Source organism: Salvelinus fontinalis, chromosome 34, assembly GCF_029448725.1.
Source record: "Salvelinus fontinalis isolate EN_2023a chromosome 34, ASM2944872v1, whole genome shotgun sequence".
Taxonomy (NCBI): Eukaryota; Metazoa; Chordata; class Actinopteri; order Salmoniformes; family Salmonidae; genus Salvelinus; species Salvelinus fontinalis.
Window position 1 is genome coordinate 477,835 of NC_074698.1, and position 18,942 is coordinate 496,776.

At 48.7% G+C, this 18,942-nt stretch overlaps 1 protein-coding gene across 1 annotated transcript in view; it reads right to left on the minus strand.

Annotated features, from left to right (window-relative positions):
- The window catches only part of LOC129832809 (voltage-dependent T-type calcium channel subunit alpha-1I-like), a 288,049-nt gene extending 270,024 nt beyond the window's left edge, over positions 1-18,025 (minus strand). The window contains exon 1 of the mRNA XM_055896813.1: positions 16,705-18,025. The gene's annotated coding sequence lies outside the window, so the exon portion shown is untranslated. The remainder of the gene's footprint in view (positions 1-16,704) is intronic.
- Between the last annotated feature and the right edge of the window lie 917 nt (positions 18,026-18,942).

Genomic DNA, 18,942 nt, shown 5'->3' on the forward strand with positions numbered 1-18,942 from the left:
AAAAGAGGAGAGAGGATAGAATAAAAGAGAGGATGAAAGAGGAGAGGAGAGGATAAGAGGAGAGGATAAAAGAGGAGAGAGGAGAGGATAAAAGAGGAGAGGCGAGGAGAGGAGAAGATGAGAGGAGAGAATAAAAGAGCAGAGGAGGGGATAAAAGAGGGGAGGGGAGGAGAGGGGAGGATAAAAGAGGAGAGGATAAAAGAGGAGAGAGAAGAGGTGAGGATAAAATAAAAGAGGAGAGAACTCTCTAATTGAATTTGTAAAACAACAGAGGAATTGATTAGTAAATGAGGCATGGAAGGCCAGAATAGAAAATGTTTTACTAGAGCAGCACAATCCTGCTACTGAGCAACAAGCAACGACCTGTGGAGACATCATAATGAGGTGTGTGTGTGTGTGTGTGTGTGTGTGTGTGTGTGTGTGTGTGTGTGTGTGTGTGTGTGTGTGTGTGTGTGTGTGTGTGTGTGTGTGTGTGTGTGTGTGTGTGCGCACACTTTATTGTGCACACACACACACACACCCTATTAAAAGGGTGAAATTGAGAGACTTGGCCTGGGGAATTAAATGACTGGAGTCCTTGAGGGTGAGCAGAACAGTCCGTCTTTAGTGTATCAGCACATTCTACGCCCCAACACTGGTTTTGTGTGTGTGTGTGTGTCCTGTCCACGCTCAACCCCAAGCAGAAACTCTGAATCATAGTGATGGGTCATCTTTGGGGTGTGTCCTGAGTCTTGTGTTATGACCGTGTGGGGAAACAAAGTATGTTCATCTCCACACACAGCCCCATCAACAACACGCTGTCCCAACACACTCAGCCCCATTAACAACACGCTGTCCCAACACACTCAGCCCCATCAACAACACGCTGTCCCAACACACACAGCCCCATCAACAACACGCTGTCCCAACACACACAGCCCCATTAACAACACGCTGTCCCAACACACTCAGCCCCATCAACAACACGCTGTCCCAACACACACAGCCCCATCAACAACACGCTGTCCCAACACACACAGCCCCATCAACAACACGCTGTCCCAACACACACAGCCCCATCAACAATACGCTGTCCCAACACACTCAGCCCCATCAACAACACGCTGTCCCAACACACTCAGCCCCATCAACAACACGCTGTCCCAACACACACAGCCCCATCGACAACACGCTGTCCCAACACACACAGTCCCATCAACAACACGCTGTCCCAACACACTCAGCCCCATTAACTACACGCTGTCCCAACACACACAGCCCCATTAACAACACGCTGTCCCAACACACTCAGCCCCATCAACAACACGCTGTCCCAACACACTCAGCCCCATCAACAACACGCTGTCCCAACACACTCAGCCCCATTAACAACACGCTGTCCCAACACACTCAGCCCCATTAACAACACGCTGTCCCAACACACACAGCCCCATCAACAACACGCTGTCCCAACACACTCAGCCCCATCAACAACACGCTGTCCCAACACACTCAGCCCCATCAACAACACGCTGTCCCAACACACTCAGCCCCATTAACAACACGCTGTCCCAACACACTCAGCCCCATTAACAACACGCTGTCCCAACACACTCAGCCCCATCAACAACACGCTGTCCCAACACACTCAGCCCCATCAACAACACGCTGTCCCAACACACTCAGCCCCATTAACAACACGCTGTCCCAACACACTCAGCCCCATTAACAACACGCTGTCCCAACACACTCAGCCCCATTAACAACACGCTGTCCCAACACACACAGCCCCATCAACAACACGCTGTCCCAACACACTCAGCCCCATTAACAACACGCTGTCCCAACACACTCAGCCCCATTAACAACACGCTGTCCCAACACACTCAGCCCCATCAACAACACGCTGTCCCAACACACTCAGCCCCATTAACAACACGCTGTCCCAACACACACAGCCCCATCAACAACACGCTGTCCCAACACACTCAGCCCCATTAACAACACGCTGTCCCAACACACTCAGCCCCATTAACAACACGCTGTCCCAACACACACAGCCCCATCAACAACACGCTGTCCCAACACACTCAGCCCCATTAACAACACGCTGTCCCAACACACTCAGCCCCATTAACAACACGCTGTCCCAACACACTCAGCCCTGGGACTGGCCCTGTGATACATCACTGACAGTACTACACTATGGAGGACACACACCCACACCCACACAGAGGAAACACACACACACACACCCACACAGAGGACACACACACACACACACACACACACACACACACACACACACAGCCCTAAGAAGTGTCGACCACTAGTAGTACTCATCACCAGTACTCATTATGATGCTCTAACTGGCATCTGTCCTGGAGATGTATCTGGTATCCATGGCCTAAAACTGTCCATCAGTGTTCCCCTAGAGCAGGACTACTCAACTCCTACCCTACGAGGTCCAGAGCCTGCTGCTTTTCTGTTCTACCTGATCATTCATTGCACCCACCTGGTGTCCCAGGTCTAAATCAGTCTCTGATTAGAGGGGAATCCCCCACCTGGTGTCCCAGGTCTAAATCAGTCTCTGATTAGAGGGGAATCCCCCACCTGGTGTCCCAGGTCTAAATCAGTCTCTGATTAGAGGGGAATCCCCCACCTGGTGTCCCAGGTCTAAATCAGTCTCTGATTAGAGGGGAATCCCCCACCTGGTGTTCCAGGTCTAAATCAGTCTCTGATTGCAGGGCAACAATGACAAAACGTGTTGGAACTGGCTTCCAGGTCCAGAGTTGAGAGTGAGGGGCCTAGAGACTAACTCCACCTACCTTATCAATCTAAATCATCTATCCACATCCACTCTGTGTGTTTACCCTCCAAACCGCTCTACTTTCCAACTCCATCTTCTGTTCAACTGATGGCACAAGTCCTCTAGGGCTCCTCTGATTATTCACAGGGGCTGTGTCCCAAATTGCACCCTATTCCATACAGTGTACTTCTTTTGACCAGAGCCCAATGGGTTTCCCTATGGGTTTCCCTATGGGTTCTGGTCAAAAGTAGTACACTATATAGGGTTCCATTTAAGATGCAGCCAGAAGAGTCATCTCTCATGTTGTTGCAGGCTTCAGTCTTCTGTAGTCTAATGCGTTTTTATGTCCTACTGACGTGTCAGTGACATGACAGGCCTGTCAGTCATTATTAACTATTAACCACTGGAACAAGACATAGAATGTTATTAAAACCTGATAGGTTAGGATTAAGTCAATTTTTAAATATATATACATTTACATTTTACATTTTAGTCATTTAGCAGACGCTCTTATCCAGAGCGACTTACAGTAGAGTGCATACATTTTATTACATTTCACATACTGAGACAAGGATATCCCTACCGGCCAAACCCTCCCTAACCCGGACGACGCTATGCCAATTGTGCATCGCCCCACGGACCTCCCGGTTGCGGCCGGCTGCGACAGAGCCTGGGCGCGAACCCAGCCCAGCCTGGGCGCGAACCCAGAGACTCTGGTGGCGCAGCTAGCACCGCGATGCAGTGCCCTAGACCACTGCGCCACCCGGGAGGACACAAATCTTCATTTACACATTCCATAACACATCAGTTAGACGTATTAGTGAATTCCAAACAGGTTCTTAAAACAATAGCAGCAGAACTGCCCATACATACAGTACATGCTGACCCAGTCCATCTGTGGCATGTGGTGTGTCTGTGTCTGTGTCTGTGTCTGTCTGTACAGAGAGGACTATCTCCCTGTACTGTGATCAATCAGCTCCGGCTGCAGACAGAGAGCTGACATTTACAACAGCCAGGGACCCGGGCTATACATCTGCCGGACTCTGGACATGACATCACTGTCTCTCCCTTCTCTCACTGAGGCTCGGGATCTGACTGAGTGGGTGTGTGTGTGTGAGAATCTAAGGGTAAATCATGTGACTGGCAGTCTCTAGGAAGCTCGAAGGACAGACACAGCTTGTAAGGGTACGGGGGGAGCGGGGGTAAAGAGGGGAGCGGGGGTAAAGAGGGGAGCGGGGATAAAGAGGGGAGCGGGGGTAAAGAGAGGAGCGGGGGTAAAGAGGGGAGCGGGGGTAAAGAGGGGAGCGGGGGTAAAGAGGGGAGCGGGGGTAAAGAGGGGAGCGGGGGTAAAGAGGAATGCGTGGTAATGTTCCTGGGGCTTGATAGTGGAAAGCACAGTTGCGTACAGTACACTTTTTACATTCATTTCATCTGTCACCAGTCACTAAGGAAAGGAAGCACATCAGGGCCTTGGGACCAGTCAAGAAAAAGACACAGTCAGAGAGTAGTTGGCTTTGTACTGTAGTCTTGAAGTGAAGGATATAAGGAAGGTTGAGTTATGGAGGAAAGGAGATGAGGAAAGGAGTCCTGTGAGAGTAATAGGACACTGCAGGCGTCTATCTACCAATCAGCTAGATCCCCAGCTTAGCAGTTGTAAAAGTAAAGGAGGCAATAAAAGGAGTCCAAAAGAGTATTAGGACACTGCAGGTCAGGTGTCTATCTACCTGTCAGTGAGAGATCACCTGGCTTTGTGAGAGATCACCTGGCTTTGTGAGAGATCACCTGGCTTTGTGAGAGATCACCTGGCTTTGTGAGAGATCACCTGGCTTTGTGAGAGATCACCTGGCTTTGATGAGAGATCACCTGGCTTTGATGAGAGATCACCTGGCTTTGATGAGAGATCACCTGGCTTTGATGAGAGATCACCTGGCTTTGATGAGAGATCACCTGGCTTTGATGAGAGATCACCTGACTTTGATGAGAGATCACCTGGCTTTGTGAGAGATCACCTGGCTTTGTGAGAGATCACCTGGCTTTGTGAGAGATCACCTGGCTTTGATGAGAGATCACCTGGCTTTGATGAGAGATCACCTGGCTTTGATGAGAGATCACCTGGCTTTGATGAGAGATCACCTGGCTTTGATGAGAGATCACCTGGCTTTGTGAGAGATCACCTGGCTTTGTGAGAGATCACCTGGCTTTGCAGTAATTAAGTTAACGATAGGAGGAAAGAAGTCCAGTAAGAGTATTGGGACAAACCTGGACAGAGACGAAGACTGAGAGAAAGACAGAGGCAGAGATGGAGATGGAGTCGGAGTTGGAGACAGACCCAGAGACACAGAAACACAGGGAGACAGATAGACAGAGACAGAGAGAGAGACAGTGACAGAGGCAGACAGAGAGAGACAAATAGACAGAGGCAGACAGAGACAGAGAGAGGCAGAGAGAGACAGAGAGACAGAGGCAGACAGAGGCATACATAGAGAGACAGAGAGAGATAGAGACAGAGAGAGAGACAAGGGCAGACAGGGAGACACAGAGAGAGACAGAGGAAGACAGAGCGAGACAGAGAGAGGCAGACAGAGAGAGACAGAGGCAGCTGGCTTTGAGCCAGAGACCGTTTTGTTTTACATACACTTCTTCTCTTCACCTCTTTGCCCCTTCTCTCCCTCCTCTCCTCTTCCCCCCTTCTCTCCCTCCTCTCCTCTCCTCTTCCCCCTTCCTCTCCCTCCTCTCCTCTTCCCCCCTTCTCTCCCTCCTCTCCTCTCCTCTTCCCCCTTCTCTCCCTCCTCTCCTCTTCCCCCCTTCTCTCCCTCCTCTCCTCTTCCCCCCTTCTCTCCCTCCTCTCCTCTTCCCCCCTTCTCTCCCTCTCCTCTTCCCCCCTTCTCTCCCTCCTCTCCTCTTCCCCCCTTCTCTCCCTCCTCTCCTCTTCCCCCCTTCTCTCCCTCCTCTCCTCTTCCCCCCTTCTCTCCCTCCTCTCCTCTTCCCCCCTTCTCTCCCTCCTCTCCTCTTCCCCCCTTCTCTCCCTCCTCTCCTCTTCCCCCCTTCTCTCCCTCCTCTCCTCTTCCCCCCTTCTCTCCCTCCTCTCCTCTTCCCCCCTTCTCTCCCTCCTCTCCTCTTCCCCCCTTCTCTCCCTCCTCTCCTCTTCCCCCCTTCTCTCCCTCCTCTCCTCTTCCCCCCTTCTCTCCCTCCTCTCCTCTTCCCCCCTTCTCTCCCTCCTCTCCTCTTCCCCCCTTCTCTCCCTCCTCTCCTCTCCTCTTCCCCCCTTCTCTCCCTCCTCTCCTCTCCTCTTCCCCCCTTCCTCTCCTCTTCCCCCCTTCTCTCCCTCCTCTCCCCTTCTCTCCCTCCTCTCCTCTCCTCTTCCCCCCTTCTCTCCCTCCTCTCCTCTCCTCTTCCCCCCTTCTCTCCCTCCTCTCCTCTCCTCTTCCCCCCTTCCTCTCCTCTTCCCCCCTTCTCTCCCTCCTCTCCCCTTCTCTCCCTCCTCTCCTCTCCTCTTCCCCCCTTCTCTCCCTCCTCTCCTCTCCTCTTCCCCCCTTCTCTCCCTCCTCTCCTCTCCTCTTCCCCCCTTCTCTCCCTCCTCTCCTCTCCTCTTCCCCCCTTCTCTCCCTCCTCTCCTCTCTTCTACACACCGCAAACACATGCAGCACACATACACACCGCAAACACACGCAGCACACATACACACCGCAAACACACGCAGCACACATACACACCGCAAACACACGCAGCACACATACACACCGCAAACACACGCAGCACACACACCGCAGACACACGCAGCACACATACACACCGCAGACACACGCAGCACACATACACACCGCAGACACACGCAGCACACATACACACCGCAGACACACGCAGCACACATACACACCGCAGACACCTGCAGCACACATACACACCGCAGACACACGCAGCACACATACACACCGCAGACACACGCAGCACACATACACACCGCAGACACACGCAGCACACATACACACCGCAGACACACGCAGCACACATACACACCGCAGACACATGCAGCACACATACACACCGCAGACACATGCAGCACACATACACACCGCAGACACATGCAGCACACATACACACCGCAGACACATGCAGCACACATACACACCGCAAACACACGCATCACACATACACACCGCAGACACACGCAGCACACATACACAACGCTAACACACGCATCACACATACACACCGCAGACACATGCAGCACACATACACACCGCAGACACATGCAGCACACATACACACCGCAGACACATGCAGCACACATACACACTGCAAACACACGCATCACACATACACACCGCAAACACACGCAGCACACATACACACCGCAAACACACGCAGCACACATACACACCGCAAACACACGTAGCACACACACACCGCAAACATACACACCGCAGACACACGCATCACACACACACCGCAAACACACGCAGCACACATACACACCGCAGACACACGCATCACACATACACACCGCAGACACACACCGCAAACACACGCAGCACACATACACACTGCAAACACACACATCACACATACACACTGCAGACACACGCAGCAAACATACACACCGCAAACACACGCAGCTCACATACAGCACACACACACTGTACAGCTGTAACATAATAATTTAGCACACTCTTTATCCAACGTGACTTACAGGTAGATAAATAAAATGTTTTGTTTTAATAAAAATGTTATATTCCCGGTGTAAAACTAAGCTGTCCACTTTTTATAAAGGCTGCACCTGACACAGTTGGCTTTCCCTCTGGCATGCTCTCTGTGTCGGCACTGTGTCTCCCAGGCCAATGTGATATAATGACATTTCTCACAGCTGTCTTGTCACCTGTCAGCACTGTCACCACCATGGGACCCTGTTCCATCTCTATGACACTGCAGTCACGTTCAGTGAGCCATCTAAACTGACACCAGATGTTCTGAGAACCTGTTGGTGTCACAGCACCAGTGATGAGATACCGCTGGTGCCATAACGCTGAGGTTAACTGGACTTAAACCAAATCTATGGTACTTAGAAGCACCGAGTTCCTGACTTAATTCCCTGCATGGGTCATATATCCTGAATACTTTATATTGTATTCAGAATATCACATTGCTTGTGCCTCCTTGTCAGGAAATTAGAATTGTGAGCTACAATAGGGCTTAAAAGCAGCAAGAAGAAGCGAGAGTAAGCCATAACAGGGCAACATAACACAAAGACTACAGTAAACAGAATCCACAGCAGCCCTGTACCAGCCCTCCTACAGTGTGTTAGATATACATATCATTATGTTGGCAGTACCTTGACAGGTAGTCAGAACCAACACAGTAGGATGTCATTAGGGATTATCTACAACACACACCTGAGCACTCTGTGCGATAACACCTGGGTAATAATCCCTGTGAGCGCTGGGATCCACACAGAGAGCAGAGGAGTGTGGGTAAATATCGGGAATTATGATGACTAGAGTAGACAAACAGGCCATTATGACCAGAGGAGGTGACAGAGAGGGGGGAGAGGTGATGCACACACGGTGACACACACAGACACACACGCAGTGTCAGGGGAAGAAATGTGTGACTGATATCTATGCTGCTACGCTACAATCAGTTATCTCACATATTCTCATTGTATGTGAGTATATATAATATATAAAATATATATATTTAAACCTTTGTTTAACTAGGCAAATCTGTTGCATTCAAGCATTTTGTTAAATGTAATTCATTGCAGAATTGGCAGAAAATTCTGCCGTTATTCATTGTACAACCCAACAGACCTGTGTATCATTTCAAATACTACAGCTGGCCTTGATTGAGCTTGTCTGGTACCTGAAACCAACATAGTAGTAGTCAAACTCCACACCTGCCCTTGTTGGACTCCAGGCAGGTTAAAGTCAAACTCCACACCTGCCCTTGTTGGACTCCAGGCAGGTTAAAGTCAAACTCCACACCTGCCCTTGTTGGACTCCAGGCAGGTTAAAGCCAACCTCCACACCTGCCCTTGTTGGACTCCAGGCAGGTTAAAGCCAAACTCCACACCTGCCCTTGTTGGACTCCAGGCAGGTTAAATCCAAACTCCACACCTGCCCTTGTTGGACTCCAGGCAGGTTAAAGCCAAACTCCACACCTGCCCTTGTTGGACTCCAGGCAGGTTAAAGCCAACCTCCACACCTGCCCTTGTTGGACTCCAGGCAGGTTAAAGCCAACCTCCACACCTGCCCTTGTTGGACTCCAGGCAGGTTAAAGCCAACCTCCACACCTGCCCTTGTTGGACTCCAGGCAGGTTAAAGCCAACCTCCACACCTGCCCTTGTTGGACTCCAGGCAGGTTAAAGTCAAACTACACACCTGCCCTTGTTGGACTCCAGGCAGGTTAAATCCAAACTCCACACCTGCCCTTGTTGGACTCCAGGCAGGTTAAAGCCAACCTCCACACCTGCCCTTGTTGGACTCCAGGCAGGTTAAAGCCAACCTCCACACCTGCCCTTGTTGGACTCCAGGCAGGTTAAAGCCAACCTCCACACCTGCCCTTGTTGGACTCCAGGCAGGTTAAAGTCAAACTACACACCTGCCCTTGTTGGACTCCAGGCAGGTTAAATCCAAACTCCACACCTGCCCTTGTTGGACTCCAGGCAGGTTAAAGCCAACCTCCACTCCTGCCCTTGTTGGACTCCAGGCAGGTTAAAGCCAACCTCCACTCCTGCCCTTGTTGGACTCCAGGCAGGTCAAAGTCAAACTCCACACCTGCCCTTGTTGGACTCCAGGTAGGTTAAAGTCAAACTACACACCTGCCCTTGTTGGACTCCAGGCAGGTTAAAGCCAACCTCCACACCTGCCCTTGTTGGACTCCAGGCAGGTTAAAGCCAACCTCCACACCTGCCCTTGTTGGACTCCAGGCAGGTTAAAGTCAAACTCCACACCTGCCCTTGTTGGACTCCAGGCAGGTTAAAGTCAAACTCCACACCTGCCCTTGTTGGACTCCAGGCAGGTTAAAGCCAACCTCCACTCCTGCCCTTGTTGGACTCCAGGCAGGTTAAAGCCAACCTCCACTCCTGCCCTTGTTGGACTCCAGGCAGGTTAAAGCCAAACTCCACTCCTGCCCTTGTTGGACTCCAGGCAGGTTAAAGCCAACCTCCACTCCTGCCCTTGTTGGACTCCAGGCAGGTTAAAGCCAACCTCCACTCCTGCCCTTGTTGGACTCCAGGCAGGTTAAAGCCAAACTCCACTCCTGCCCTTGTTGGACTCCAGGCAGGTTAAAGCCAACCTCCACACCTGCCCTTGTTGGACTCCAGGCAGGTTAAAGCCAACCTCCACACCTGCCCTTGTTGGACTCCAGGCAGGTTAAAGCCAACCTCCACACCTGCCCTTGTTGGACTCCAGGCAGGTTAAAGTCAAACTACACACCTGCCCTTGTTGGACTCCAGGCAGGTTAAATCCAAACTCCACACCTGCCCTTGTTGGACTCCAGGCAGGTTAAAGCCAACCTCCACTCCTGCCCTTGTTGGACTCCAGGCAGGTTAAAGCCAACCTCCACTCCTGCCCTTGTTGGACTCCAGGCAGGTCAAAGTCAAACTCCACACCTGCCCTTGTTGGACTCCAGGTAGGTTAAAGTCAAACTACACACCTGCCCTTGTTGGACTCCAGGCAGGTTAAAGCCAACCTCCACACCTGCCCTTGTTGGACTCCAGGCAGGTTAAAGCCAACCTCCACACCTGCCCTTGTTGGACTCCAGGCAGGTTAAAGTCAAACTCCACACCTGCCCTTGTTGGACTCCAGGCAGGTTAAAGTCAAACTCCACACCTGCCCTTGTTGGACTCCAGGCAGGTTAAAGCCAACCTCCACTCCTGCCCTTGTTGGACTCCAGGCAGGTTAAAGCCAACCTCCACTCCTGCCCTTGTTGGACTCCAGGCAGGTTAAAGCCAAACTCCACTCCTGCCCTTGTTGGACTCCAGGCAGGTTAAAGCCAACCTCCACTCCTGCCCTTGTTGGACTCCAGGCAGGTTAAAGCCAACCTCCACTCCTGCCCTTGTTGGACTCCAGGCAGGTTAAAGCCAAACTCCACTCCTGCCCTTGTTGGACTCCAGGCAGGTTAAAGCTGTTACGCACGCCTTTGAGAAGAGGGAACACAACACCCTGCTACAACTCAACTCCCCGTGAAGTGAAAGAGGTATGAACTGTAGGTGCGAGAAAGGACGACAAAGGCAGAATTTACCGTTTACTTGGATTTATTTCCTACACGGTAATATGGGGAAAAGGGGCTGGACGGAACCAAAGGAAAGAAAGTAAATATCAAAGCTCCCCCTCTCCTATCTAACCTGCCTACCCACTTAACTTACCTAATTTAACACCACCTGGTGCCCTAACCAAAATACAGGGGGTGGTATGCCCAGGTCTTACCTAGTGTGCCTAGACATTGAATATACTACGGGTATATGTATGCCCGCGGGCCTCTTGCCTAAGCACTCCCAAAGTGCCTTCTCCTTCCCCCCCGGGAACAAATGAAACAGAACAACAAACAATTTCACAAACACTTTACAACAAAACTGAGTAAACTAACTCAGGCCACTAAAGAAGCTTTGACAAAGCAACAAACACAGAACATATCAAAGCTGCTACCAACAACAACTAACACATTACATACCACACTTTCTGTTAAACAACCAACACTATATCACAATCTAATTCTCCAGCAAGGATCTCAGCCTGCCTATCATCTCTCCCTCTCTCTATCTCTCTAATCATTTCTCTTTTATATTCAAGCTCCCTCTAACCTCTTCTCCAAAATATTCAATCTCCCTCTAACCTCTTCTCCAAAATATTCAATCTCCCTCTAACCTCTTTCTTTTCTGAACAGAACAATGGCTTTTATATCTTCAGGTGGCAATGGTGATTAGAGTCAGCTGCTTCTTGACGAGGGGGCGGGGTCAGCTCTCCAATCATCAATTAGCCTGGGGTCGACCAATCAGCTGCTTGGGGAGTTTTCAGGAATCTATCTCCTGAAACACACACACTCAAATACAAACCAGAACACAGAAACTGGGGAACGTAACAAAAGCCAAACTCCACTCCTGCCCTTGTTGGACTCCAGGCAGGCTAAAGCCAAACTCCACACCTGCCCTTGTTGGACTCCAGGCAGGGTAAAGCCAACCTCCACACCTGCCCTTGTTGGACTCCAGGCAGGTTAAAGCCAACCTCCACACCTGCCCTTGTTGGACTCCAGGCAGGTTAAAGCCAACCTCCACACCTGCCCTTGTTGGACTCCAGGCAAGTTAAAGCCAACCTCCACACCTGCCCTTGTTGAACTCCAGGCAGGTTAAAGCCAACCTCCACACCTGCCCTTGTTGGACTCCAGGCAGGTTAAAGCCAACCTCCACACCTGCCCTTGTTGGACTCCAGGCAGGTTAAAGCCAACCTCCACACCTGCCCTTGTTGGACTCCAGGCAGGTTAAAGCCAACCTCCACACCTGCCCTTGTTGGACTCCAGGCAGGTTAAAGCCAACCTCCACACCTGCCCTTGTTGGATTCCAGGCAGGTTAAAGCCAAACTCCACACCTGCCCTTGTTGGACTCCAGGCAGGTTAAAGCCAACCTCCACACCTGCCCTTGTTGGACTCCAGGCAGGTTAAAGCCAACCTCCACACCTGCCCTTGTTGGATTCCAGGCAGGTTAAAGCCAAACTCCACACCTGCCCTTGTTGGACTCCAGGCAGGTTAAAGCCAAACTCCACACCTGCCCTTGTTGGACTCCAGGCAGGCTGAAGCACGTTGTCTAATAGCATCTGGCCTTGATGGAGATACGAGTCAGAAGACACACTCACTCGTACTGTTCTGTTCAGCCGTATGATACAAGCCATTAACACCAACATTAGATTAACCACGGGCTACCCCCCCACCACACACACACACACACACACTGGTCGTGACTCAGCAGCTTAGCCTGGTGGTAGATTGTGAGTGAGTCATGTTTCTTCCAGGAGAGGAGACTGGATGGTAAGGGGCTGTAAGGACACCTGGCTGGACACAGAGGTCCCTTCCATGGCCTCTAATACTCCCACCTCAGCCTCTCCCTCCCAGCTCTGGAGGACTGGTGTCCTCTAGCTAGCTCCTCAGTTACCTCTTCTTCACCCTCTCTCTTCCTCTGTGTCATTCTCTCTCCCTCTCTGTATTTTATTCTCTCTCTGTCGTTCTCCCTCCTCCCTCTCTCTCCTCCTCCACTCGTCACAATATTTCCCTTTGCTTTGTTCTCCATCACATAATATCGACAGCTGCCTCCGCGGTGCCTCAGAGCCCCTCTCTCTCTCCCCCCCCCCCCTCCCTTCCTCGCCGTCTCCATGGTTCTCTCGTTGTATGCACGCTCAATCTTTGCCTTCACAGGGCTCTGTCAAGTCTCTCTCTGGCCTACCCTCTCTCTCCAGAAGCAGAGTGTTTCATTTAACTGAGTAAATCAGTAGCATTTCCCCTGCTGCAGCCGCCACCACTCCATCTCTCTCTCCCTGTATTTCTTACTTCCTCCCTAACCTTCCACCTCTTTTTCTCCCTCTTCCTCTCCCCCTTATGTCTCCTTCAATCTGCTCTTCCATCCCTCTTTCTCCCTCCCTCTCTTTCTCAATCTCTTCCCCATATCCCTCCTTCAATCCCATCCTCTCTCCCTTTCTTTCCATCCATCCATTTCTCTCCCTCCCATCATCCCTCCCTTTCCCTCTCTGACAGTACCACCCACCATCACTTTTAGTCTATTGTGAGTGAACTGCACAAAGCAGTCCAAATGCCCTGTCTGGTCCCCTGTAGAGCAGAGCATTATGACTTATCCCACTGTCGAGACACAGCCAGTTTGGGGTCATATACACACAAGACTATCTTCAGAAGACCAATTGTAACATGTGTGTGTGTGTGTGTGTGTGTGCATGCGTGCGTGCGTGCATGGTGTGTGTGTGTAGAAAACAGATAAACAATGATCATTCTAAGCACTATACTGTTTCCTCCTCTCACTTTCCTTAATGTGTTACTTGTCCACTTCCTTTCAAATAGTGCCCCATTGCTATCCGAACATAACAATAGAATGGCATATAGGAATGGAAACAATCACACATGCTATATTCAATGCTTAACACTACGATTGCCTGCCAGTTGCATTGTGTAACACCAGCCTGAGGTGAGACTTCCCATTCAGAAAGTTAATATAGGCTGATTCATAAAATAATATTGACAAAACTGCACTTTTAAACAACGCACACATCAAGGCCAGGCACAGACACACTTATACTTATGAATAAAAAAAACATGAATTTCACATGTGAACACGTGAAGTGTTCCAAAAACACGTTTTCACTTCAAATATCATGTAACAATGTGATTTTCCTGTAAGGGACACAAACACACCTCTGGGGCCCTACAGGGCAGCTATCAGTCATTGGGCTTATTTAGTGTTTGCTTTAGGGGTCAGAGTTCAGGTAACACAATTACACCCTGCGTCAGCCTGCCTCCTAGACCCTTTATTATACGCAGGCCTTATAGAGCACAGCCTAGGTCAAGCTGTGAGGTCTGGGGTTATTCTAGGTCAAAAGGGGACCATCACACTCTCTCAGAAGCTTGGCTGCTGGGTAAAACCCGCCCACTGAGACACAGGTGTAATTGGTCCGCACGGTGGCTAACTTGTATATAGTTAGACCAGGAAAGCCATCTCTGATTGGCAGATGAGTGGCAACCCTGATTAGAAGCACCTGCTGCTCATCGGTTCTTCCCTATAAATGCTGTTTTTAATTCAAAGAAAATTGTACCTACACACTGTAGAAGGCTGCAAAGCCGAAACGTCTGTGTACGCTATCCCTGATGCAGTGAAAATGATACAAAAATCTGAAAATTAAGTAAGCTTTATGCAACATCTTTTTGAGTGCTGACCCAGTACACCTTTTGTTATTCTATGTCAGGATGTGAGGTCTGGGGTTATTCTCATTCACTAGAATAGTCTATAGGAGACTAGGGCCCGTATTCATGTCTCAGAGTAGGAGTGCTGATCTAGGATCGGGGCCCCATGTCCATTCATTATAATCTAAAAGGCTAAACTGATCCTAGATCAGCACCCCTATACTGTAAGAAGCTTTATGTATATGAGCCCTGAACTAGGATAATAAGAGTATATCTCAAAGTCTGTTTGAAAGCATTGCTGTTATAGATGCATGCTTTCTGTCAAATAGCCTAAATAGGGAAAGGGGGATACCTAGTCAGTTGTACAACTGAATGCATTCAACTGAAATGTGTCTTCCGCATTTAACCCAACCACTCTGAATAGCAATTTAGTGTTAAATTTTAACATTGAAATTCATTGAAAAAGCTAATCATCATCATCTATATCGTTGACATCCCCTTCAACATGATATGTCAAATCCAGCTAAAGTGCAACTGAATCGATGATTCCTTTCAGTGTTAAAGTTCAACCCAGCTGAGGGGTGAGAAAATCTACACATCAATAAGGAGCCATATAGGCCTGTATCAAGTGTTGCTTGCCATGACGGCTGTTGTGTTGTGTGGATGCTTTGTCTGTGGTGAGACACGTCATTTTTAGCCAGAGGAGGAACGCGAGCTGGACCGTTGGGGGCCAGTCAGACCGCTAATATCAAACACGGCGGCCGGAGATGGACATCTGAACTTTAGGTCGGACCGGGAAACGGGGAACAGGGAGGCATATCCGATAATGCGGGGGTGTCGCTCTTGGTGGAACGTTAGAACAGCTGGTATCCCTCGTGCGCTGATTGCTTGGTGGCTGCTGCAGCAGGGACAGAGTGTGTGTGCGTGTGTGCGTGCAGAGAGAAACAGCTGTAAACACAGCACATAACTATTTCCCATTTCAGCACCATGGACAGCGCTTTAGACGAATGCAATGTAATGCCTTAGAAAGTGAGTATAAATCTAACCACAGGAAATCTTCAGAGCCACAAGGACTTATATAGGTAATGTTCAATAGCATGCCTATTAAAATAAAGCTATCTTGAACATACACCTGATACCAGACTAAGGTAAACTAACTAGCCTGGTATGAAAAACTATCTTCTCATGTTATCAATTCAGGCCAGAGTTTTACACGATGACACATTAATTGTTGATCAATTGTGGCCAATGCCACCATCCATCTTCTTGTGGCGTTGTTTCTAAAGGTGAGCTCTTGTGAGAAAAATAGCTCTGATTGGGCTCCTTAAACCAATCACCAAGGTTTGGGGCCACTACAATCTAATAGCCTATTATCTTGGATGGATGCATCAACATGACCATGCATGAGTTCATTGCTGTATAAGGCAGACGTCATCAGATTATAGCATTACTTGTAGTCTGATGGCCATTAAGAATAGGCCGACATTGGAAATAGTTAAGTGATCAATTTCAGCAGGCTACACGTTGGTTATGATATATTTATATAAGCCAAATGTCAAGGATTTGGATAAAGGCTTTGGGAAGGAATTGGCAGCCTAATATTTATATTTGTTTTTTATTTTAGGCACTTAGATAGTATTCTGTATAATGAAAAGCGCTTTACAAATGTAATAAATTATTATTATTAATAGCCTAGGTGCTTTCATCATAGTCAATGTTCTTTGTTTTTTCCGAGGTGTATTTTCAATTGTAATCGGAATGTTTAATTATTGTTTCTGAGCCACACAGTTAAACGAAATAGACTAGCTACAATAAATATGTTCTTATTGTATAAAGTATGTAGCCTATAGCTAATATTACAGTGCTCTTTTCTGCTTTCTAATTCCCATGTTCCCATCCGTACAGAAGCGATTGCGCTATTCTCTTTCCACCGACATGCAAATGGTTGAGATGCGTGCATTATGAGAATTCTGTGCGTATCGACATAACCAATCACAAGAGTCTGAAGTATTGTGGAAACTTACCTTGGCTGACATCAAAAAGGTGTGTCCAGGCTCACTGAACAATAGCGGCGTCTGGCGATTCGCTTGTCAAAAAGACCCGAGAGGAAAAATCAATATCCACGAGTCAAAAAACGTCTTAATGTTTCCAGACGCATTATTCCGGTTAATAAATCAAGATGTATGATCAATATTTAGATGGTAAGCTACACAACTGATCTATTGCGGAGGAATTGCCCAAATAACTTAGGAACCGAAATACGGTTTAGCTGGTTCGAGAGGAGCTCTGTAGCCTTGGCAACTCTGTGTGAGCTGGGCTCGAGCGGGCTGCAAGATTCACATTTCGACAGAGCAAGCAAAAGGTGTTTTCTTTCCGCCCTCCGGTTGGATGTTAATTCCACCTCACCAACTGTTGTATACCAAGTTGGTAAAAAAGTAGGAATACCAGTTGGAAATTCGCAACCCAAAAACATCTGAAACGTTATTACAGAGTTTGAATTCCATTTAGGAGATCAGTTCGGAACATTTGATGTTTCCTCCGTCACGTTAGGCGCATTGTAGATCCACATAAATAATCGTACGAGTCCGAGTAATTTTTTCAGTTCAAATTAAATACATTCCCTCTTTCTGCCTTTTCTCAGAAGAATTGTGAGTGCTTCCCTAAAAACATCCAAAACGTTTTCAATGGCGTATATTCCAATAGTAGGGAAACAATTGTCGAATTTTCACATTGTATATGGAAGTGCATGGATTTGGGCTTCACATCGAGTCTCCGCCAGTTGTCGTCGTACACTTGAAGTATAAAGCATGATGGACCAACCCTTTCTGATCCACTGAGAAAACACACAACAACAGTTCCGTTCAATTGTAAAAAAAAAAGCTTTGAACCTATTTTTCACTAAATGAGAACTTATTTGATGTTCACTTGCGCATCTCAGAAATGCTTCACAGCTCAAGCAGGTATCATATTCTCACCGTATCGCCTCCTACGGCTATTCATTGAGGTGGGCAGTCAACAAAACATCTTGCCGGCGAAAAGGGCTCAGGAGCGGTTATTGGGAGAGGCTGGAGAGCGTCGAGAGACAACCGACCTGCTCACCAGCATCTCACGAGACTGGGACTGTGAGCGCATCGTGATTCGGCGCAACGCTGAATGTGCACACATTAGGATTTTTTTCCGTTGTTCCCTCAGCGTTCGATGCGACTCTCCCATGTCATGGCTTTCTCTTTTGTGGGAAAGTGAGTAGCCTAATGGTTTCGCTACATGGAGTGTATTTTAGTTGGGGGAGACTGTGAGAAATGGAAATAGTTGGGAAATATTATTTTGCGTTAAATATTGTGTCGTCTCGTCAACGCTATCCCTCACACTCCCCGAGAGTGTAAATAAGAGAGGGAGACGCAGAATTGTCGCAGGCGCATGCATGAACGAACGCATACACACACGCGGAATTTGGACCTGCGGGATGCAGACTGACTGTTAGGTAATCAAGTGAAAATCCTTCACATGGTCAGACAGGCGGACAGCCAGCGCAGCATGAAGTGTCATGCATGAACTGCACCATCTAAACACGGAGTCCAGAGCAAAGGTATTTTAGATCATGGCAGACATAGACTAACATGTTCACATTGTCTGCAAATTATAGTTACACTGAACAAAAATATAAACGGAACATGTAAAGTGTTTGTCCCATGTTTCATGAGCTGAAATATAATATCCAATAAATGTTCCATAAACACAAAAAGCTTGTCTCTACATTTTCTTCTCTCCAGAAATGTGTTTACATCCCTGAGCATTTCTCATTTGCCAAGATAATCCATCCACTTGACAGGTGTGGCATATCAAGAAGCTAATTAAACAACATGATCATTACACAGGTGCACCTTGTGCGGGGACAATAAGAGGCCGCTCTAAAATGTACAGTTTTGTCACACATCACAATGCTACAGATGTCTCAGGTTTTGAGGGGGCGTGCAATTGGCATGCTGGCTGCAGGAATGTTCACCAGAACTGTTGGCAGGTTCATTTCTCTACCATAAGCTGCTTCCCATGTTGTTTTAGAGAATTTGGCAGTACGTCAAATCCGCCTCAATTGTAACCATACCAGCCCGGGACCTCCACATCTGGCTTCTTCACCTGAAGGATTGTCTGAGACCAGCAACCTGGACAGCTGATGAAACGGTGGGTTTGTACAAACAAATAATTTCTGCACAATCTGTCAGCGTGCTAGTCGTCCTCACCAGGGTCTTGACCTGAATGCAGTT